This window comes from Giraffa tippelskirchi, chromosome 4 (assembly GCF_054371585.1).
Source record: "Giraffa tippelskirchi isolate mGirTip1 chromosome 4, T2T-mGirTip1v1.2.pri, whole genome shotgun sequence".
Taxonomy (NCBI): domain Eukaryota; kingdom Metazoa; phylum Chordata; class Mammalia; order Artiodactyla; family Giraffidae; genus Giraffa; species Giraffa tippelskirchi.
The window spans coordinates 71216816-71240706 of NC_137278.1; the positions used below are offsets into that span (position 1 = coordinate 71216816).

Below are 23891 nucleotides of genomic sequence, written 5' to 3' on the forward strand. Positions count from 1 at the left end.
GTCCCCTACATATAAATGAGTTCCATTCTGAAAGCACATTCCTAAGTCCAATTTGTTCGTAAATCCAACAGTTAGCCTAGGTACCCAACTAATACAATTGGCTATATAGTACTGTACTATAATAGGTTTACAATACTTTTCACACAAATAAAACACAGACAACACAAAAAATAAAGAAAATATTTTTAGTCTTACAGAACAATACCTTGAAAAGTATAGAAGTATAGTACAACAGCTGGCATACTGGGGCATGTGGGCATCTTTGAAAGTTCACAACCTGAAGGTTTGTATATAGGGGAATTACTGTATTCAATACATTTTTTTTTTAAAAAGGAACAGAATTTCTATGGCAAGAATACAAAGACAATGTAGTCTATTAGCAGTTTTTGAGTTTCAGGACAGATTTTTAAACCTGCTATCAGAGAAATTGGCTTAAAAAATAAACATGTTCATTGGTGTTTGGGTTTCTTGAGAAGAAAAAGGTTTCCTGAGATCTAAAAACCTAGACATAAGTATTAATAGCAAAACCTTAAAGGAGTCAGAATATCAGATAATTCCAGGACAATTCTTCAAAATGAGGATAATTAAAGAGTCAATTTACACATTTACTTGTTCCCCGAGGGGCTAGGTGTAAGGGAGAAAGTCAGTGTGCCTGTGGATGTCTTGTGACCAGGAAAAGCTACATGTTAGCAGAGGTTGGATCATGGACTGTCCTGCCATGGATGCTGTAAGTTCACGGTTAGGTTCTTTCTTGATAATGACTATCTCCTTGGCCAGGCAAGATGGCATGTCTTGACAGAAGCCAGAGGTGTAGACCCCATGACCAGAGATGAGTCAAAAAGTTGTCACAAAAACAGATACTATGTGGCTAGAGACCCAGGACTTGATGCCTTCCCAAATGTCTTGACAACTTGCAAGCAACCCTACAACTTGCAAGCAGCCCCCTGGAGACCCGATAGGAAGAAAATAATTGAAGTGATGAAACTTAATTCTGGTATTAGTTAAAATCTTGAAACTGATTGGGTTTAATGGGTTAACAAGATTGCAGCTTTTTCTGCCATTAGGCAGAAAGTATTTTAGCATAAGATAGTTGAGCTATAGAAAAATAAACTCACATTTGTCTCACACCTGAGTTTTGTGGGTTAAATGTACATCATTTTCCTGAAGTGACAATTTAAGTGAGGCCCTAATCAATAAGGAGCTATGTCCAGGTGGATCAACTTTCTAAGAGGGAACATCTGATATGATGCCAAGCCCTTCAATCAACACAGGATTTGATTCATTTAAGGAATTAAAGGTCAGTCTTCCTTGAAGAAGGTGGAGATGTGCCATGATAAAGATTAAACTAGAGACTAGACTTCATCCTCTGAGCCAACAGTGGGGAGGACCTGAATGACTGCAAGGAAGATAATTATGCCATCAGATTTATGTTTTCACAAGATCATTCTCTGCTGCCACTAACCTCTCTCTCTTCACCCACATCTTCACACACATTCATTTGGCTCAAAGACTCTCTTAGTCCACTGTCCCAAGTCTCAGAATGGCTTCTTCTTTACTAGCTGGTGGGCTCTTTTCTCCATCTCTACATCTCCTGTCCCTGGCCTTTACAATATCCCAATGAGGTTACTTTTTGAAAGGTTAAGGTGAGAGCGCCAAGTTTTATTATAATATTGAAGCCAAGGACCAAAGAATGACTTAATCTTGCCCTTGTTAATTATCCCTCTCCCCTCCCAGCAAAGTTCTAGGGAGACATTCACTAAGAGTCAATGCAGAATGAAAGTCTCTGTGCCATTTTATTCCTAGCTGCACTAGTGCACTGTATGGTACAGCTCTGATTAAAGGCTGGATCAAGTTTCAAGGTCAGAATAGAGCCTCCTATTTACTCTTTCCTTCCCAATTCTAAACATTACAGCAGAGATGCTCAGACATGTCAACTGGGAATAAAAGAAATTGCTGAGCCCATTAAAAAAAAAAGGTAAAGAGTAAATTCTGACCTTCTTAGGCACAATGATGCCCTACCCTTTGAGACCTAATTAAAGTCCTCAGCTCTGACCAACCACTTTAGCAGAGGAGAGTTGTGCTTAAAAGCTCAGGCCTGACAAAGGGAGCCTCTTAATGAAAGTGAAAAAGGAAAGTGAAAAGGCTGGCTTAAAACTCAACATTCAGAAAACTAAGATCATGGCATCCAGTCCCATCACTTCATGGCAAACAGATGGGGAAACAACAGAAACAGTGAGAGACTTTATTTTCACGGGCTCCAAAATCACTGCAGATGGCGACTGCAGCTATGAAATTAAAAGACGCTTGCTCCTTGGAGGAAAAGCTATGACCAACCTAGACAGCATATTAAAAAGCAAAGACATTACTTTGTCAACAAAGGCCCATCTAGTGAAAGCTATGGTTTTTCCAGTAGTCATGTATGGATGTGAGAGTTGGACTATAAAGAAAGCTGAGCGCCAAAGAATTGATGTTTTTGAACTGTGGTGTTAGAGAAGACTCTTGAGAGTCCCTTGGACTGCAAGAGAGCCAACCAGTCCATCCTAAAGGAAATCAGTCCTGAATATTCATTGGAAGGACTGGTGCTGAATATGAAACTCCAATACTTTGGCCACCTGATGCAAAGGACTGACTCATTGGAAAAGACCCTGATGCTAGGAAAGATTGAAGGCAGGAAAAGAAGGGGACGAGAGAGGATGAGATGGTTGGATGGCATCACTGACGCAATGGATGTGAGTTTAAGCAAGCTCTGGGAGTCAGTGATGGACAGGGAATCCTGGCATGCTGCAGTCCATGGGGTCATGAAGAGTCAGACACGACTGAGCAACTGAACTGAAGAAGTAGTCAAGCCAGACAGCTTTCACATTTCTGTAGACAAATGTTGGACAGGAAGAAATTTTTCTCCATCCTTTTAAGTTCTTCTGGCTAATATAAAAATTAAATTGACATGAGACAGATTAGTGGAGAAACTCAGACAAAAGTTTAATGACATGTATACATGAAAGAGAGCTTCCCTGGTGGCTTAAAGTTAAAGAATCTGCTTGCAACGCAGGAGACACAGGAGACTCAGTTTTGATCCCTGGTTGGGAAAGATCCCCTGGAAGAGGAAATGGCAACCCACTCCAGTATTCTTGCCTGCAGAATCCCATGGACAGAGGAGCCTGGCAGGCTACAGTCCATGGGGTTGCAAAGTAAGGAGGTTAGAGGGAAGGTCACGGTTTCATCCTCAGTCTTTGGGGTCTTGACTGGTTTCAGCTCAAAAGAATCTGCATGCTAAAGAGACACATTTTGGGGTGGTAAGTTTTGTTCCCCCATACAAGGAAACAAAATTGTGAGGAATTGACAGGACAAACAAACTCGGGTTTTGGACTCTTAATTAGTAAAGAATTTAAGCAAAGTTTGGGTTTGGAATGGTAAATCAAAGAAGGTTTGTTTTGTTTTGTTTGTTTAAACACAGGTTTCTTATTTCTTAGTTCTCTGTCTCTGGTGATAAAGGTCTCCTCCAACCTCCTGTTATATGGAAGGTACCTTTCACATGGGAGATTTCCTATTTTCAGGGAGATAGAGAGGAGATCAAAGTGTTTCTCTTGTATTGGTTATTTCTTAAGAAACTTTAATTGAAAATAATCAATATGCCATCGAGGCATATTTGGGGGCAGCCAGTTCTTGGAGCCAACAGTTGTCACTTTGAGGGGAAGAGTCAGAAAATTCTCAGGGAGATTTTGTTCAAAGGACTGCTATGAAAATTGTTAAAGAGAAAAACCACAGGCCCAAAACAGTGTCAGTTACGCTAAAAACTTATGATACCAAACCTAGATTTAATACCTAAACTAATTGCAGTTTCAACCTTCCCCAGAAATGCAAACTTAATCAACCAGTTTGGGAGTAATCTATCTTATGGGTCTTCTCCAGCTCCCTCAGAGGAGGGAGAGGCAATCTGCATGATAAAACCTGAACCATAACCTTTCTCCCAAAAAAGGAGATGTCCTGGCCGAAAAATAATTCCCTTTTCTTTTGCTAATAGCTCCCCCAGTTCATCCTTCTTCCTATTCAGTTCAGTCACTCAGTCATGACTGACTCTTTGCAACCCCAAGGACTGTAGCATGCCAGGCCTCCCTGTCCATCACCAACTCCCACAGTTTACCCAAACTCTTGTCCATTGAGTCGGTGATGTCATCCAACCATCTCATACTCTGTCGTCCCCTTCTCCTCCCACCTTCAATCTTTCCCAGCATCAAGGTCTTTTCTTTTCTTCCTATAAAACCTCCCATTTTGCACAACAGCTTTTGTACAAGCACTCTTTTAGTTGCTAGATGAATGCTGTCTAACTCACAAATCATTGAATAAAACCAATTAGATCTTCAAATTAACTCTGCTCAATTTTGGTTTTTAACAGAATCAAATGAGACTAGCTAACAGCTCAGTAGTGGTTAAAACAGGGCTTCCCTGGTGGCTCCGTGGTAAAGAATTTACCTGGCAATGCAGGAGACGCAGGTTCAGTCTCTGGGTCGGGAAGATTCCCTAGAAAAGGAAATGGTAACTCATTCTTCTTGCTTGGGAAATCCCATGGACGGAAAAGCCTGGCAGGCTATTGTCCATGGGGTCACAAGAGAGTTGGACACAACTGAACAACTAACAACAACTGGTTAGAACTCATCCTTAGTACCTTGCCTTGCCTGTGGAAATCTGGAAGAGGACTGGAAGCGGCAGGCTAGGAGGGATTCGTGGCTGTCCTTGCAAACTCAAAGCAGGAAGAAAAGCCTCTGGATGACATATCTAGAGGGAGGAGAGCAAGGGGGAGTTCTTTCCAGGGGACTCCTCTCAAAATTATGTCCCATAGATTCCTGTCTTTTCATCTTCTTCTGAGACCAGATCTGGAATGATTTTTTAAGAAAAGTTGACTTAAGGAGAAAATAAGTTTTTTTAATATTTTCTCCATCATATGCTACCAATTAAGACCAAAGTCTAAACTTTAGTCCCAATTTCTCCCCAAAATACTAACACTGATCTGCAGTCTATCTTCCACCATTTGACAGTAGAAAGATAAAGAAGATACCTATTTTTTTCCCCCAAAGGCAGACACCAGAGGCCTGATTATTGTATCTTATAATTTAGGCTTTTTTTTTTTTTTTTTTAAATGAGGACTACTGGGCAATGTGGAGAAGGTAATGGCAACCCGCTCCAGTATTCTTGCCTGGAGAATCTCATGAACAGAAGAGCCTGCCAAGCCCCAGTTCATGGGGTTGCAAAGAACTGGACACGACTGAGCGACTAACACTGTGCGATAATTTAAATTCCAGCTTGAGTAGGGGAAAGAGATCAGAGTAAGAGATTGATCTGGCCACATGAGTGTTGGGCTCCCTTCTTTGATATTCCCAATCTCTGCCAGATGCTATCTGTGTCTCTTATGGGGCAACCATGAAATGATTTCAACCTGGTGGCAAAGAAACATTTGCCTCTTATTTTCCTAAAAAACAAAAAAAAAAATCACCCAAAAGTGGCAAGAATAAAAAGAAAAAGACAAAGTCCATTTTCAATAACTAGTAGATCACTAAAACCTCAGTTGCCCACCCTTACACCCATCCAAAAATTCAAGAGTTTTAACAACAATTGTAATTGAGAAGGCGCCATGTAGGAAGGAACAGGAGAAAAAAAGATTCTGGAAAGGAAGACTCAGCCATGGTTTCTCTAAAGTATGAGGCAACATACGCTTCTTGAAGGTGAACGGTACACTGTGAGGGGTTTGCACTGTGATGTAAATGTTACTTTGTAATAAGAAGGACAAAGATATATTATACAAACTGGGGGTGCACCAGTGAGAGCCTAGAAACAGAGAAGGCTGACATACATGTCATGTTTTCCATCTATGTCTATGGCATCAGAGAAGAGACATACATTTAAAATAATAGAAAATCAATAATAAAGAGCAACAAAGCTGACTATCTTCATCAGGTGAAGAGAAGCAACGTCTATATAAACACACGCAAAATCCTGGACCACCCAAAAAGAAAACACAAAAAGAATTTCAACTATTCTAAAATCTAAATAGCCTTGCCAACTCCCTTATATAACACTTATTAGACCAAGAATAACTTGCCTTGTTTAAAGTTGAATACTTTTTTAAAAGCATAGGATGTACCCAACGATAATATAAGAAAATTTTAAAGTGAAGAACAAAACCAAGAAAAACAAATGGCAATGAAGAATAGTGTTGCCGTGGAGAAAATGGAAACTATGATAGAAATCTAAAACACCTAATAAAGCAATTCTTCTAGCAAACGGGAGTACAAAGCACAGATGCAAGAGCTCAGGGAATGCACGGCCCGAGAAAGAGAGGTTAAATACGGACTGGCAGCATTCGGGAATGAAGTAGAACAAATAGAAATAAAGCGATCACAGAAAGAAAGGCAAAATCAGAAGGAGCACCAGTGATCCACATGAGACATAAAAAAGAGACAGAAAAAGCAGAAGCTTAAAAGGACTTGAGAGAAGATGACTGATCTAAAGAGCCAGAGTAAGCATAATTATAATGGCAAGAAAGAAAATGTAAATAATGGAAAAAATAACAATTTAGAGACTGAATATACAAATAAACAATATTCAGACCACATATAAGAACACAACTATGATTTACTCTCTGCAGCCCAAAATAACAATTTTCCTATTAACAAGTAGCCCCAAATGGCCAGGACCTGATCATTACTGCCAATCTCCTTAATTTTGCCCATGCTTCCAATTAGAATTAATCAGAGAAAACCAAAAATGCTCCCCTAACTAGTCACATAGGTCACCAGTTATAGTTAAACTACCTAAAGTTTCCCCATGCCCAAGCCTTCCTTCAATCAAGGGGCACACCTGAAGTCTACCCTTTTTTTCACCATAAAGCTTCCCCATTCCTCTGCCTACTTTAAATTTTTGTCAAACACAATAGACATTTATCGACTTCCTTGTACAGCAAGCTCTGAATAAATAGCCTTTGCTTGTTGTTTGGGTAGTCTGACTTTATTTTCTCAACACTGTAAGATATAATTTTTTTTAAACCCGAATCTACCTATTGAAAGGTACACCATATCTTAGAGATAAGTGATGCTGAATGGTGAATACTAAGGCATATCCTAATAAATATTTCACTTTTAAAACCAAGCAGGTCTCTGTGGGGCTCCTAGGCATAGGTGTCTTTCTGTCCAGCCTCCATGATCTTCAATGAGTTCCAAAGATCAGGTTCAAATAGCTGCTAATCCAGGGAAGGGAGGAGATGCAGAGAAAGGGAGGAGCAGCCAAGAATCAAGAGTGTAGCCTTAGGGCAGGGTCCTGGTTCTGCCTCAAAGGATAACAATATCTTTGAGCTCTTTGTAGAACCAAAACCCCCCCACAAATGGAATTAGCATTCTTCATTCCAGAGAAGTCCCCTATTCTGAGGCCAGATTAAAGGAATCAGAGAAACTCATCAAGAGATTACCTGAGACTAGATTAAAAGAGTGGAGGCCCTACACATACACTAATCTTCTCAGCAACCCCACTCTTGAACAATTACTATAAAACTCTTTACCAAATCCTCCTGGATTGGGACACAGTTTGGAAGGCAAGAGCCTGTTGTGTCCTTCTTTGCCTGGCAAAGCAATAAATCTATTCTTTTCTAGTTTACCCAAAACTCTGTCTCTGAGATTCAGTTTGGCACTGATGCAAGAGGCTGAATTTTCAGCACCAATATCAAAGATGAAGAAGGACCCTTTAGGGTGGCTAGACAAAAAGAGTCACAAAATTCAAAAGGAAAAACAGTTTGGCCTTGGATCTTCCCACAGCAAGTTCAGTAGTGGGGGGAAAAAAAAGAGTGGCATAACACCTATGAAATCCTTAAAAAAAAAGAGAGAGAGAGAGAGACACTCAAAGATCTTTAAGTTTAAATAAAATTGTGATTTACATTTAAACAAAACAAATAGGATAATTTGCATAAGCCCTTTTTAAGGAATTTAGTAATAGCTAAACTTTATCCAACCAAGAGCTTACTGAAAAAATGATAGCAAAAGGACTGGTGAAGAGCAGTTTCCTCTGTTTAAATGCATTGCCAAGACAAATGTGAGTATACTGCTAACAGAACAAAAGGTATATTATATATGTCCTGACAATGTGGAATTGTAACAAAAACTGATAGAAGAAGGAAGAAAAGGATGAGAGGTAGGTAGATATTGATATAACTGTTCTGCCGAGAATAAAGGAAAGGGAATCCTCTTACACTGTTGCTGGGAATGCAAACTAGTCTAGCCACTATGGAGGACAGTGTGGAGATTCCCTAAAAACCTGGAAATAGAACTGCCACATGACCCAGCAATCTCACTGCTGGGCATACACACCGAGGAAATGGAAGCAGTCTAGATGTCCATCAGCAGATGAATGGATAAGAAAGCTGTGGTACATATACACAATGGAATATTACTCAGCTATTAAAAAGAACACATTTGAGTCAGTTCTAATGAGGTGGATGAAACTAGAGCCTATTATACAGAGTGAAGTAAGCCAGAAAGAAAAACACCAATACAGTATACTAACACATATATATGGAACATAGAAAGATGGTAATGACAACCCTACATGCAAGACAGCAAAAGAGACACAGATGTAAAGGACAGACTTTTGGACTCTGTAGGAGAAGGCGAGGGTGGGATGATTTGGGAGAATAGCATTGAAACATGCACATTATCATATGTGAAATAGTTCACCCGTCCAAGTTCGATGCATGAAACAGGGCGCACAAAGCCAGTGCACTAGGACAACCCAGAGGGATGGGATGGGGAGGGAGGTGGGAGGGGGGTTCAGGATGGGGGGACACACGTACACCCATGGCTGATTCATGTCAATGTATGGTAAAAACCACCACAATATTGTAAAGTAATTAGCCTCCAATTAAAATAAATAAATTTTTTGTAAAGTGACAAAGACCAAATTATACAGAACAGTACAAACAATAAAAGATAACATAAATATAAATAGTATCAGGAGGTGGAGCAGGAGAAAAAAGGAAAAGATAATACATTAATTCTACCCATTGGCCATCAGAAAATTAATGACTCCTATATAAAGAAATAGACAATGGAGGTATTTTATATTTATCAATAAATGTGAAGAGGTGAAATTATATTTTTAGAGAAAAATATATTCAGATTGGATCACAACATATAGTTCATTTGAATATAGAGGCATTATATATTGGGGCTTCCCTGGTGGCTCAGACGGTAAGAATCTGCCTGCAATGTGGGAGATCTGGGTTTGATCCCTGGAGAAGGGAATGGCTACCCATTCCAGTATTCTTGCCTGGAGAATTCCATGGACAGAGGAGCCTGGCAGGCTGCAGTCTATGGGGTCACAAAGAGTCGAACACGACTGAGCAACTAACATACACATACTAGGCAAATGCATTGTAGGAGAGCAAAATTTGCCCCCAAAATGTGTCATTGGTATAATATTTAAAGCTGCTTATTTTCTAAGAAATAGCAAACATGGGAAAAACTCTGAAAACCAAGCAGGAGTTATACTTTTGTAAGCAACTTTTACATTTTTAAGGGAAATCTCCATTTGCAGGGGTGTCTCCTTGGCTGCACTAAGAAGAAAACTGAAAGTGTTAGTCACTCAGTAATATGCTATGCTTTGTGACCCCATGAACTGTAACCTGCCAGGTTCCTCTCTCCATGGAATTCTCCAGGCAAGAATACTGGAGTGGGCTGCCATTCCCTTCTCCAGGGGATCTTCCCGACCTAGGGTAGTAAGAAGAAGAGGTTGACAGAATATCTAGAAACTCTTATCAGTGGAGACTTCTTCTTCTTATCAAAGAAGAAGAGGTTGACAGAATCTCTAGAAACTCTTATCAATGGAGACAAACTCTTATCAACTCTTATTAAATCTTCATAGCACCCTGTCGCTTGTTCATTGTGCTTTTCTTGTAACCTAGCATAACTGACTCTCCCTACTCTCAACATTCACTTTTGCCTTTAGCTGAGGATGGTATTTAAGAGGAAGGCTTTGGTTACACGGGCAAGATACTAAGGTTTTCTGAGTCCCTGTATATGTTATTAAACTGAGTTTGTGTATATGTTATTAAACTTGTTTGATTTCCTATTGATGTGTCTTATGTAAATCGCACTCTTATTGCAGCCAGAAGAACCTAGAAGGGTAAAGGAAAATTTCTCCCCCCTGCTGCTGCTAAGTCGCTTCAGTCGTGTCCGACTCTGTGTGACCCCATGAATGTAGCCCACCAGGCTCCTCTGTCCACAGGATTCTTTAGGCAAGAATACTAGAGTGAGTCGCCATTTCCTTCTCCCTCTTCCTCCCCAATAGCATATAAAATTGTTTTTTAAAAAAATCTGAACATTATACAAAGTTGGATTCAGGGGGGAAAAAAGTATTTAACAAGGCAAAGAAGGATATTTTATAATGCCAAAGGGTGCAAATCTCAAAGAAGATAAAGGAGTATGAACATATATGAATTCTAGAGTAATACTCATAAAACAAATTCTCTGGGCTATTTGAACAGAAGTAGAGAAAAAACACATCAGCCTTAGGATATTCTAGTCTCAGTCCATGATAAATAAGGGAACAAAATAAGGTTATAAAAGACTTAACATAATAAAGTAAATATGACTGATTATTTAAGCAGCAAATTGAGGATGATACAAAGGAAAGGAAAGATATTCATGTTCTTAGATTAAAAGAATTAATATCGTCAAAATGACCATACTACCCAAAGCAGTCTACAGATTTAATGCAATCACTATCAAAACACCCATGACATTTTTCAAAGGAGTAGAATAAATACTCCTAAAATTTATATGGACCCACAAAAGACCCTATATTGCCAAAGCAATCTTGACAAAAAAAAGAACAAAGCTGAAGGTATACACTCTCTGATTTCAGACTATACTACAAAGTAATCAGAACATCATGGTACTGGGGGGAAAAAACACACAAAGATCAATGGTACAGAATAAAGAGTGAAGAAAAAAACCCACACACTCACAGTGAAATAGTCTTCAACAAAAGAGGCAAGAATATACAACAGACAAAAGAGTCTCTTTAATAAGTGGTGCTGGGAAAACTGGACAGCTATATGTAAAAGAATGAAATTAGAACATTTTCTCACACCATACACAAGAGGAAACTCAAAATTCATTAAAGACCTAAATGTTAAGACCTGAAACCATAAAACTTCGAGAAAAGTATATAGGTGGAACACTATGACATAAGTCACAGCATTATTTTTTTGGTGCTGTCTCCTAAGGCAAAAGAAACAAAAGCAAAAATAAACAAATGGGGCCTAATTAATCGTAAATACTTTTGCAAATCAAAGGAAACCATCAACAAAACAAAAAGACAGTCTACTGAATGGAAGAAAATATTTGCAAGCGATATGGCCAATAAGGGGTTAACATCCATATTTGTAAACAGCTCATACAACTCAATATTTTTTTTTTTAAATCTAATTTAAAAAGTGGGTGGGAGACCTGAATAAATATTTTTCCAAAAAAGACATACAAATGGCCAACAGGCATAGGGAAAAATGCTCAACAGTGCAAATTATTAGAGAAACACAAATCAAAACCACAATGAGATATCAACTCACACCTCTCAAAAAGGCTATCATCAAAAAGTCTACAAATGCTGGTAAGAATGTGAACTAAAGGGAACTCTAGTACCCTGTTGGTGTAAATGTAAATAGGTACAGCCACAATGGAAAACAGTATGGAGGTTCCTCAAAAAACTAAAAATAGAACTACCATATGATTCTGCAATTCTACTCCTAGATATTATCCACTGAAAATGAAAACACTAGTTTTTACACCCCAATGTTCAAACCAGCATTATTTACAATAGCCAAGATATGGAATCAATCTAAGTTTAGATATGGTATATAAATATTTCCAATGTAATATTACTCACCCATGAAAAAAATGAAATTCTGCTGTCTGCAACAATATGGATGGACCTATAGGGTATTATGCTAAGTGAAATTTTAAAAAAAGATAAATAATCTTATCACTCATGTGTGGAATATAAAAAATAAAACAAATAGGTGTATGTAACAAAAAAGAAGCAGACTCACAGATACAGAGAACAAGCTAGTGGTAACTTGTGGGGAGAGGGATAGAATGGGAGCAAGATAAGGTTAGGGAATTATGAGATACAAACTACAATGTATAAAATAACAACAAGGATATATTGTAGAGGTCAGGGAAATATATTACATTATTTTGTAATAACTTTAAATAGAGTGTAATCTATAAATATATCGAATCACTAAGTTGTATACCTGAAACTAATATTGCAAATCAATTATACTTCAATAAAATTTTTAAAGAATGTACAAGAATGTTCATAGCAGTATTACTCATAATAGCCAAACAATGGATACATTTTGATGTATTCACACAATATCAAAATCAGTGAATTACAGCTACATGCAACAACATATATGAATCTCACATTTGAATCTTCCTTAGTCAAATACAAAAATATACACAGTATATGATTCTATTTATAAACAAACAAAGCAAAATTAATTTAAGGTATCAGAACAGTGGTTGCTTTAAGAAATTTGAAGAGGGGCGTGGTCAGGGGCAAATATAAAAGGTGTTCCTGGGATACTGGTTACATGAATGCTTACTTTTAATAACTTACTTGAGCTACAATCTTTTGGTGTAGCATTTTTCAACATGCTTGCTACACTTCAATTTTTAAAGCTGATATTAAGAAGATAAAAACTCAGTCAAAAGTATTTTTACCTTTTAAAGTATCTTTATTTCTATTGTGCTATGCCACTAGAATGGTGGAGCTTGTTACAGCAGCTAAAACTATCCTAATACTGAATCTTAGATGTCATCAACATTCATTTTATAGATAAGGGAGCTTGGCCTAGAAAACTAAGGGACTTACCCAATGTCAAAGCTAGTAAGTGACAAGCTCTGACCTGTTAGGCTTCAAATCGAGCATGCCGTCTTTCTTTTTGTCTTCTGCACTATGTCTCACTGCCCCAATTAATGTACATGCTAGTTAACACTCTCATCCCACTTGGCTTCCAATTAAGCCAATTAAGTAATAGGAAGTGATATGCACTCATTCAGCAGACAATTTCATATGATAGTGCCTACCTTAAATTTTTTCCTGAAATTACCTGAGTATCTTCCTGCAAGTCTTAGTAAGTAAGTCTGGCAAACAGCACACTTTGAAAAATAATATTTTTCCCAAGACCAAAAACTTCATTAGTGAATTGCAGGTGCTGGGCTATCCAAAAACCATATATTTATTTATATATACACACGCACACACATATATATAGTAATTTTGTTCACTTATTAGCATGAAGATAGGCTAGATTATTGTGATTAAGCCAAATTATTACCTATAATGTGTCTAAAAAGTGGTATGAAAGAAAGATCTCTTTGAAACAAACACGGCTGGACCAAAAAAAAGAAGTGTGAACAAAGAAAATCCTATGTTTTAGCTGCCAAGAAAAGCAAACAATATACAATCTTAAGAGCCTGTAAATTGACCCTGGTAACATTTCTGGGTATTTCTCCCCCAGTGAAAATCTCAGCCAGACCTAGTCAGATCTAGGTTTCTAGGTTATGTGAGACACCCACTGAAGACTGAGAGATGGCAAGAAAGAAGCCAATCCACCCACCATCTTCCCTAGCTGAGCTATGGGAGCCAGGTGCAGAGTCATCCAGCTGAGAGGTGGTTTTACCACAAGGAAAACTCAGCGGAACAGGTTTGTGACATAATGATGAAGCCAGACTTCCCCATCTCCACTTTTGGTCACTTTCTGTTTCCTTGTTATCTTATAACCCTAAAATCCATAGGTTAAAGTCCTAACCCCCAATGTAACCATATCTGGAGATATGATATTTAGAGAGGTAATGAAGGTTTAGAAAGGCCATGAGGGTTGTGCCCTGATCCAAAAGGACCAGTGTTCCTGGAAGAGGAGGAAGAGCCAATAGAGATCTTTGTCTCTCCCTCCATATGCACAGAGGAAAGGCCAGGTGAGGACAGCTGTCTGCAAACCTCAAGGGAGCTCTCACTAGAAATCAAATCAACTGGCAACTTGATCATGGACTTCTAGCCTCCTGAACTGTAAGAAGGTAAATACCTGTTGTGTAAGTCACCCAGCCTATGGTATTTTGTTATAGCAGCCTGAGCAGGCTAATACACTTACCAATTGGACCACTGTGTTGCCGCCAGAACATCTCCAGACAAAACCCTCCCTTAGTGGCATTGACATTTTCAGAGGGAGTGCTTAGAGACCCCAAAGCCTTCAGTGTCCCCAAAGCTTGATCCCTAAGGTGAAATTCCAGGCACCAGGACACATCTTGCAGGGAGTTTGGTGCAGGAAATGAATTGGCATGTTTGGACGGCGACAGATCAGAGAACCTTAAATGTCCAGCTAAGACGCATAGAATTTATTTCAGAGACAATGACGAGTCACTGCAAGTTTTTGAGAAGGATGTATCATGACCAAAGCTTCATTTCAGGGCTATAATGCTGCCAGCAGTGCAAAAGATTTTTATTATTACTATTAATTTCAGTGACTTTTATAATAGCTAGCATTTATTGAGCACTTAGTCTTTGCCAAGCATTCTATATGCATTGCCTCTATTTAATTAAATGTGAAAAAGACTTTGAAATGGACCAAAAAGATCAGTGGATTTTTTTCAGTAGAAAACTGGGCATGAGCTGGGTTATGCTTTTCTTTTAGCTATTCTACAACTCTGTGAGATGTTAAAACTGATAACAATGCAAATAAATTTGTCAGTTGAAATGCAAATGAAATGTGCCAAGTGGAATACAACTGATTACTGCCTTGTGGATAAACTCAGTTTGCACTTATTTTTAAATTCATCTCAGCAATCTTTATTGCCTACGTTATGTGTGGTTCTTTGAATTTTCCTTTAAGCCAGTGGTATCATCTTACTGCTTCCTTTTTAAATTAATGAGTTATGTACAATCTTTGACACATGTTCATTTTATATTTGGATGTCATGATTTTACTTTTTAATAATTCTTACAACTGTATGAAATTGGTACTCTTATTATCACCAGCTTATAAAGAACCTGAGGCCTCAAGAAGGAAAGAAACCTTCCAAAAGCACACAGTGACCTAAAACTAGGATTGGGATGGAAAACTATTTGTCTTACCTGACCAAATTACCACCCTCATCCCCAATGCCTAGAGCCTGACTCTGAAGTTCTCCCTTCACCTCTCTGTTAAGTGAGAAGTCCCCCTCCTACATCACATAGTTTCACTGTCTATAATATTCCCACCATTGGCTGAGCCATCTGACCAAATAATCTCTATAAACCAGTAACAGGAAAGTAGTAACCAGAATTCATGTTCTGTAACTGGAATTGACAGACAGAGTCTCCATCTTTTCTGCATATCCTATCAGTCACCACCTATTGGGCATATGTAGGTGGAGGATGGCCATGGGACAGCACAAATGGACAGCATAGGTGACCTTTACTCTGTCTGCTAATAAACTACCACGATCCATCACCATAACCGGAAGCTCCATTTCTCTGATTCTAATAATGGCCCTGGGAGCATTAAAGGTATTGTCCACGATGGTGATGCCTAACTACTCACTTTCACATATCCCCAGTGCCATGGATTTAGGAGAGAAGTACTGTCAGCCTTACAAAGTGAAATCATGTAATAATGGTAATGTCCTAAAAGTATATAATACAGTGTGTTTTAAGCCTTTTCCTATCTATTATTATGAAATAGCCTTAGGAAATAGGCCAAATTTATAATAGCATTCTCATTTCACAGATGAAGAGATTAAGTTCCATACAGGTGAGGTGATTTACCCAAAGTCAGCCAGTAAAATATGGCAAAACTGGGATTCCTCTTCTTAATCCAGATGAGCTGTCTCTTCACTACCCCAGACTTTCCCCCTCTTTCTTCCCCCTCCCTCACACACACACACACACACAGTATTCACCTTTGCCCATGTCAGCAAGCCAGTACACCAGCTACCCCTCACCCCCACCCTGCAGCTCTAGGTCAATCCCTGCTCCTCCTCTGGGGCTTAATTTATATGTCCCTTCTTCTATCATCATGAACTAGACTGGACTTGTTCCCACGCTACCCTCCACTTCCCCTGAGAGAGCATCTGTCACACTACAATGTAATTGCCTCCTTATCTGTCTCCTAATAAACTGCCAGCTCTCTAAAGGCAGAATGTGGCACACTGAAGATGATCAATAAATGCCTGTCTGGTGTTGAAAAGAATCCAGATATTGCCTCAGAATAGACGCAAGATCAGGTTAGACCCAGGTTTTCCCTAGAAGTCAGATGTAAACCAACAGCTGGGCTCAGACCTGGCTGTTAGTGAAGCTGAGCCGGCAAGTCTTCTGAATTTCTAACAGGTTATGTTTTCTAAAAGAAACAAGAGAGTTCCCCCTCAGGGCCTGCATTTCCCTAGGTCCAAATGTATTCCCAAAGAGCAAATTAAGCTCTTCAGAAAACTGTTTTCCACATTGCAGCTACCCAAAGAGCCACTCATACCTTCAGGGAAGACACACGATAAACATTTTGTCCTCAGCTGTGTCACCAGTGAAACGGGATGAGTCAGGCCTCCTGACTTGGCTGGGAGAGAATATAAATTTGACCTGAATTCTCTCTTCTGCTTCTGATATCTGGCTTCTCTCTGACTATCTAAATCTCCCAGTCTTCAGTAAGAATAGCTATTAAAAATATTTATGAACTCTTCCTAGATACTAAGCACTGTTCTCAGCACTTGAGATTGCCAACTCATTTAGTCCTCACATCAATCGTATGGGGCAGGTACCATTATTATCCCCAGTTTACAAATGAGGAAACTGAGGTACAGAACAACTAAAAAAATCCTACCAAGGTCACACAGGTAGTAAGTAGTAGAACTGGGATTCAGTTCCAAGCAGTCTGGCCGTAATGACCTGAAGGACCAGTTCAGGCCCTACCAGTTCAAGACCCATGTTCTCCAAGAAGCCCACCTGACCACCCCAGGCCAGAGTTAAATCTTGCTTCTCCTCTAAAGTCCTACAGCAATTATTTATAGCACAATTTATTTGGCAATTAATTCCCCATCTGGTATTCTTGTATGGAAATCAAGGTCTAGAGATGGTGTCCCCTCTCCTTCCCTCAGGTTCAGATGAAGGTCTTCACCATGCATAGTATTCTATGCGTCACAAAGGGGATAGAGGGGTTAGAAAGTCAACGGAAGATGGGTCAGATATGCAAAAGGAGAGTTTAGCAGTTAAGAGGATACTTGTCACCCAGCAGAACAGGCTGGGAATATTCTTAAAGGAAAATATCTGCAAGATCATTCATCAAGTTAACTCTTGGAGAAGGCAGGGCTCTAATGTTTCTCATTGACTCAAAAAAGAAAAGAAAAAAAAAAAGTGCCATGTCCTCTATTAGACAGGACAGGAGCCCCGCAAGGAGGCAGTGCCACAAGAGGTTAAGCTCCAGGCTTCGGAGCCTGCTTCCTCATCTCAGTTGACAAATGCTTTGTAATTAATGATGTGGAGATGACAATCTCTATCCTATTAGGCCAATTCTTTTGCAGAAATCAATAGTCTGTCAGAGGAAATCCTTTTGGGCAGAGACTGTTTAATCATCTTCATTACCATCATCATTATCGTCATGATAGATAACATTTATTGAATTCTTATGTGCAAGGCACTGTATATGAATTATCACAGCTCATCCTCCCATCAGTAGAAAATTTTTACTAAATACTGGATGGCGCAGACTGATTCTTCGCATTCAACCAAGCTAGTGCCTGTCCTCAGATGGTTTAATTTAAGGTCCTCAGCAGAAGATCCACCGAAAATACAACAAAACCTCTGATATGAACAATAATGAAAAGCAAAGTTTCTACATAAATGGTGGTAGGATTTATTATGGCCCAAAGAGTGGGTGTGAATCCTTCCTCCACTACTCAGTAGCTCTGTGACTACAAGCAAGTTACTGGATCATTCTGAGTATTTCTCAAAACATAAAATAGAATAATAGAATATCTCACCAGAGCTGTGATGATCAAAGGATAAATGGCTGAGAGTACCTAACATAGTATACCCCCAGCATACTATGCCAAGGAGCTTATCATCTATGTTTTCTTCTGGGAGTTTTACAGTTTCAGGTCTTATGTTCAAGTCTTTAATCCATTTTGAGTTAATGTTTGTTTATGGTCTAATATAGGGGTCCAGTTTTATTCTTTGCCATCTGTCCAATTTTCCCAACATCATATATTGAAGAGGCTGTTCTTTCCCCCACTGTGTATCCCTTTCCCCCATTATGTATTTTCCCACTGTATATCCTTTGTCAGAAACTGGCCATATATGAGTGAGTTTATTTCTGGGGTCTCTCTTCTGTTCCACTGATCTGTGTGTCTGTTTTCATGCCAATACCATACTGTGTTAATTACTATAGCTTTGTAGCATACTTTAAAATCAGGGAGTGTGATGCCTCCAGCTTTGTTCTTCTTTCTCAAGTCTGCTTTGGCTATTCAGGGTCTTTTATGATTCCATACAAATTTTAGGTTTGTTCTATTTCTGTGAAAAGTGCCACTGGAATTATAATAGGGATTGCATTGACTCTGTAGATTGCTTTGGGTGGTATGGGCATTTTTAAAAATTAATTCTTCCAATACATGACCATGGAATATTTTTCCATTTATACGTATCTTCAATTTCTTTCACTAATGTCTTATAGTTATCAACATACAGGTCTTTCACTTTCTTGGTTAAATTTATTCCCAGGTATTTTATTCTTTCTGATGAAACTATAAACAGAATTGTTTTAGCTTCTCTGATAATGCATAGAAATGCAACAGATTTTTGTTCATCAATTCTGCATCCTGCAACTTTACTAAATTTGTTTATTCTAAGAGGTTTTTCATGGAGTCTTCGGGTTTTTCTATACATATCATCTGAAAATAGTGAAAACTTTACTTCTTCCTTTCCAATTTGTGATTCCTCTTATTGCTTTTTCTTGCCTAATTCCTCTGGATAGTATTTCCAGTACTAAATAACTTCCAACTTTTATTTTCCCTTGGACCTGCATTAGTTACTCAGTTCTTAAGCCTTTGGGGGAGGGGAGCAGGGGGAGGTAGAAAGTAGAAGAAAGAGATAGCTTTCTGATAATTATTCTTTCTCCTTGTGTTCCCAAATACTTGGTTTGGGCACATATGGCTGAAACTGAGTATGGTAGGTTCTGAAACTGTACCAGTTCTCTCTTAAGACAAATCCTGCCTGAATTCCAAGGCAAAGACAGGTCTTTTTAATTGTTCTCCCTTGAAGCATTTTCCCTTCCTCTTTGCCCAAATAAAACTCATGCTTGCAGGCCCAGTTAAAATTCTGTTTTTCATGGAATATTCCCTGACCAGCCCATTGTACCCTGACCAATACTTCTCTGAAAACCTGGTTCTTACTCATTTTGCCATTCAGCTCAAAGGTACTCAACTGGACCTTTAACATGACCTTGACAAATTTGCCTCCTACTGACATTTAACTCTCCAAGTGGGACCTTTCTTCACTGTTCTACTCTGCCTCTGACCACATATAGAGCTTACACTACCTGTATATCTTTATATCTTACTGTTAACCATTTTGGACAATGAATTTGTAGAGATGTCTGCTCCATCACTACCCTTGCCATCTATTTAAGTCATGAAAGCTTAGGGCTTTCTTGTCTAGTCTGTATGTGGTGGCACACCTAGGTGGCTGCACCCTGGGGAAAGAGGACCCTCCCCCATAACACACACACCCAGAGACCACAACCAAAGGGGAAGTTTCTGGCAGCTGAAAAGCTTTTGCCTCCAATTGCCTTCTAGTCTCCAGGGTGAGAATTATTCAGCTGGTTTGGGTGGACAACTAACTCTAAGTCAAGATAAAACTCCAGCCTTCTAGAGTGTGAAAAGCTAATAAATCCTTAGTGAATAAGATTTTCTAAATGGAACTTCTTTTATGAGGCAATTTGTGAACACTCTGGTTTTTTTCTACTGGAGCAGCAAACTGCAACTACAAAAATTAAGATGGTACATGGGGCTGGGAGTGCAGGGGCAGGAAAAATTAGGACTCAAATATGGTTCCAAACAGGACTTCCCAGTTTAGTGGAGTTCGTTCTCACTGTCCCTTGCTCACTAATCCAGGCTTCTTTTAGGGAAACACAATCCCAAGAAAGACAGAACCACCTGCACTCCAATGGATCAAGACAGCATGTCATCGTGCTAAAACCATGGGAGCGTGGCTATTATTAATCCTGCGGTTGGTTAACAACTTCAAGGTCTGTCCCCAAGAAAGATTCTCCCACTACTTGGATTGCCTGTAGAGTGTTGTGTGTGTGTGTATTTGGGACTAGGTTAGGGGAGCAGTGACAAGAAGACTTGTTGCTGTTTTTGTTGGTTCATTTTGGTGAATAAAATATAGGGCACTTTAATTCTTTGAGAATTCAAATTATTTAAAATGTTTTCAAATAACTCATCTGGCAATAGTTCTTTGTGCCAAAGTAGAAACAGACATGAGGAGGGGAGGGGCAGAAAGGAGTACAGACATGAGGCCAATAACATAGTGAGCTCAGAAGGAGCTGAATATTTCTGAGTCCCAGCTACTATCTATCTGGAAGTTTCCACAATGTAATTTCACAAGAGGAATATTTAAGAGTTGTATGCCATGTGGCTTACAAGGATTTTTCTCAGATAATCACGTTGCTATTACTCCCCCGTTACAGATGGGAAAACCAAGGCCAGGAAAAAAACACCTGCTCAACATTATACAATTTGAAATTTAAACAGAGATTCAAACCAAGGTCATCTCACCCCAGGGACAGAGTTCCTAACCCCTACGTGGTGCTGATTTCCACTGCAAGGAGCCAAGAGACCAAAGCATGGCAGTTCTAAAGGTGTCTCCTCAGAGCGGAGCTCCCACAAGGTGAAGTGTCTGCAGTGCAGAAGGCACTTGTTGGCAATGGACACATCCACTGGGATTTGCCAGCCCCAGGAGTCAGGCAGCCTGCACTCATCCTGCGGCCCTGCCCCCAAGAGCTGCATGAATTTGGCCCATTTTTATATCCAACTTCAACAGGACACAGTGATGCAACACACAAGGGGCTGAGAAAAGGCCAAGCCAATGCCATGATGGAGGACACGCTTTGGAGGTTCTTTAGTGAGTCAAAGTAATAACATCCCAGGGAGCCCCTTCCTGCTCCTAGAGGGCCCCTGGGCCCTTGCCATGTGCCTGTGGACTAGGGACTTGAGCTGATGCTGATCCAAGGGTTACACCCATCCCTAGGAGACTGCAGTTCTCAAGTGGACAAAGCCTTAGCCAAGGATTCTATCACCACAGGAAACATCAGGTGCCCTTTCCTCCACCCACTTATATCCCCTGCTCACCTGTGCCCTTTTGGACTACGGATGACACCTCCAAACCCCACTGCTTTGTGGCTGGTGGAGTGGGTACCCTCAGATCAACTGCTGTCAAGTCTCCTGTGTCTCCACTCAACAAAGTAGTCTATTTGAAGAATGACTGCCAGATTCAGACGGATCATGCACGGGATATTAGATATTGGGATATACTGCTGCAGTTTTGCAGAGAAGGCAATGGCACCCCACTCCAGTACTCTTGCCTGGAAAATCCCATGGACAGAGGAGCCTGGTAAGCTACAGTCCATGGGGTCGCTAAGAGTCAGACGACTGAGCGACTTCACTTTCACTTTTCCCTTTCATGCACTGGAGAAGGAAACGGCAACCCACTCCAGTGTTCTTGCCTGGAGAATCCCAGGGACGACGGAACCTGGTGGGCTGCCGTCTATAGGGTCGCACAGAGTCGGACACGACTGAAGCAACTTAGCAGCAGCAGCAGCAGCTGCAGTTTTGAAAGAAGGGCCATGGATATCAGGATATCAAAGGAAGTGGTACACAGAACTCCCAAGCAAACACTCATAAGGTAAGAATTTACAGGAATGAAGGCGAACCTAGTCCGTGATGTGTGGACCACATAACAAGATCAAGGATACAAAACTGAGTTAGAGAAGGATTTTAAGAGAAGCTGGAAGAGAGATTTCCTTGGAGAGAAGAGTTGTGAGCTATGACTCCCCACCCCATCCTGAGCTATTCAGAGATAGGGATGTGCTGCCTCTAACCTTTCATCTAGACAAGGGCCCCAAGGCAACCACTCAGAATGCTCTGAAGTGTGATTTCTGCCACTGGGGGTTGTTCAAGACTGGTGCGGGTCTCACTTCTAGGAAGATCACAAGGACTGTAGACTGAGTCCTGATTCCTGCCCAGGAAATGCAGAAGTCAAGAAGGTGATGCAGTCTTCTCTTTCCCACACAAGTCCTGTTTCCTCTACACACTGACTACAAATCAACACACTGGGAACACACCCGCAATCAGGTCCTCCCTGGCAACTAGAACTGCTTGATGGGAGCTGTGAAGGGCAGCTGCTTTAGGATGAGCCTGTACTCCCAAGGAATGTGGGAGCTCCCTGCGCTCTGTGAGCCACAAGCACACCACCCACAAAAACAAAAACAAACAAACAAAAAAACCCTGGTATGCAGTCATCATGGGCTGTAAGAGGTGGGTTTGTAAGGTTTGGGAGACCTCAACTGAAAGAGGTTGGAGGTACACACAGTGTCCAGGAGCTTAGGAAGGAGTCCCAAGGGAACACCTGTAATAGCAGGAAAGGGCCCAGCAGGGACACCCAGAAGAGCTTACCTAGAGTACTCAACACTGAAAGGCTTTCCTGGCCCGGAAAGACTGCAGGCATCCAGCCAATGAAAACCAGCTATCCCCTCCCCTCTCCTCACACCAATCCCTGGGGCACCAAAACAGCGACAGAGGGGGAGCAGAGGAAAAGCAGAAGGCAAGGTCCTCTTCCCACATGAGGACTTCTGGAGACAGGTCCAAGCTGTGGAGGTGGGGCAGGAGAGCACCTCGTGGTGGTCCAGTCAAGACTTAATAAATATTTGGGAGTGGATATGCTGATTCCTGAGTTGAGTTGTGTAACTGATAGAGTCCATGGGACTGTATTGCCTGAGGATGAGCACAAAAGCTAGGGAGCTTTCCAGAACAGTCCTTCAGGGGCTAAGAGCTCCCCACCGAGTCACATCTGAATGTGGGTGATGTGGTGTTCTCTTTCCCGCACAAGTCCTGCTTCCTCCACATGCTGGCTAGAAATCAGCACACTGGGAATACACCCACAATCAGATGCTCCCTAACAACCAGAACAAAACAGTCCAGTGGGTTCTCCTCTCCACTTCAAATAGGTGCCTAACAACCAGAACAAAATGGTCCAGTGGGTTCTCCTCTCCACTTCAAACAGGCACTTTTGTCCTTCATTATCTCCATACCCCCACCACAACCACCACCTGAAGGCAGCTTTCTGAAGAGCATTCACGGAGATGGTTGCCACCTGCAGCCAAGAGGGGGCCTGAGGACTTGAATCCCCCTAAACTGCTCTCAAACCCGTCCTTAGGTTCTGTAGGATATGATTTGGGGGTACCTCCCAGAAACCCTCCTGCTCCTAAAACTTCCCACCTCTCGTCTCTCTCATCAGCCTGCCTCACTGTAGAAATCTCATCATTTGTCATAGCCACATGTTCGAATTAAATATTCTGAGAAAGGTCAGGCATTTTATGTTCAACATTCACACATCATTGTGACTTTTCAACATTTTAACATATGACTATTATTTAACATTATCGCAAGTATCATGACTAAAACCAAGTAATTTTAACACTGACTATGCTTTTTAAAAAAATACACATGCCCTCCAGAACTTGTGATCATTCTATCTCAGATGGCTCACACACCCACCAAACCTCATCATCTAGGCTGAGACATGGTTAAAGAAACAAAAGTAAAGCT

At 40.4% G+C, this 23891-nt stretch overlaps 1 long non-coding RNA gene across 1 annotated transcript in view; it reads right to left on the reverse strand.

Annotated features, from left to right (window-relative positions):
* The window catches only part of LOC145546596 (uncharacterized), a 172388-nt gene that overhangs the window by 110077 nt on the left and 38420 nt on the right, over window positions 1-23891 (reverse strand). The gene's annotated exons all lie outside the window — the stretch shown is intronic.